The sequence below is a fragment of the Castor canadensis genome, chromosome 8, assembly GCF_047511655.1.
Source record: "Castor canadensis chromosome 8, mCasCan1.hap1v2, whole genome shotgun sequence".
In the NCBI taxonomy this organism is placed as follows: domain Eukaryota; kingdom Metazoa; phylum Chordata; class Mammalia; order Rodentia; family Castoridae; genus Castor; species Castor canadensis.
This window is the reverse complement of record NC_133393.1, coordinates 54007742-54008582: the sequence shown is the minus strand read 5'-3', so window position 1 is coordinate 54008582 and position 841 is coordinate 54007742.

Sequence of the window (841 nt, the reverse complement as noted above, 5' to 3'; positions counted from 1 at the left end):
ACACAATCTCCAGGATTGGAGGCTAAGGCACTAACATCAAATTATTAAAACTGAAACTTTATTGTATTTGAACTTGGAGATTTTTTTTATTATTTTATTATTTTTTATTTTTTTAATTTTTATTTTATTTATTTATTTTTTTATCCTCTCTCTGCCTCCCTAATGCCTGTTTAGCTTACTGTTGATTAGCACACTATTTCTCCCTGTTTATGTCTTTGACACATTATTTTTGGTTTTTTTACTTGTTTGTTTACTTGTTTTTCCTTTTTTCTTCACCTTCTTTCCTTTCCCTCTCCTCTCACCCTTCCACTGTAAATATCACCATTGTTATTATTAAAAGCTACAAAATACTTAATTGCATACAGTACAGGGACAGTAACAATACCAAGGGCAAGGATGGGAAGACAGAAAAAATATGGAGACCACTTTCCCCACAGCAAAAAAATTAGTACAGGAACCAGAGGGAAATGAAGAAAACAGATACTCAGATCCAGACTCCAACAAAATGAAGATAAACTATGCCAAAGAACCTAATAAAGCCCACAAGAATAATCTGGAGGATGAAATCCTCTGAGTAATCAATAAGAACTTTATAGAGATGATACTGGATATGGTCAACCAAAACGTACAGGAGACACTCAAGAAATTCCAAGACTACAAAAATAGAGACTTTGAGAATGCGCAAGAAGAAATAAAGGAAACCATAGAAGCACTGTATAAACACCAAAGTGAAACAAAGAACACAATTAATAAAGAGATAAATGAATTCAGGCAAAAATAGACAACATTAAAGAGGAAACCACTCAGGATATGGAAAACCTCAGACAAAAGAATGAAACAG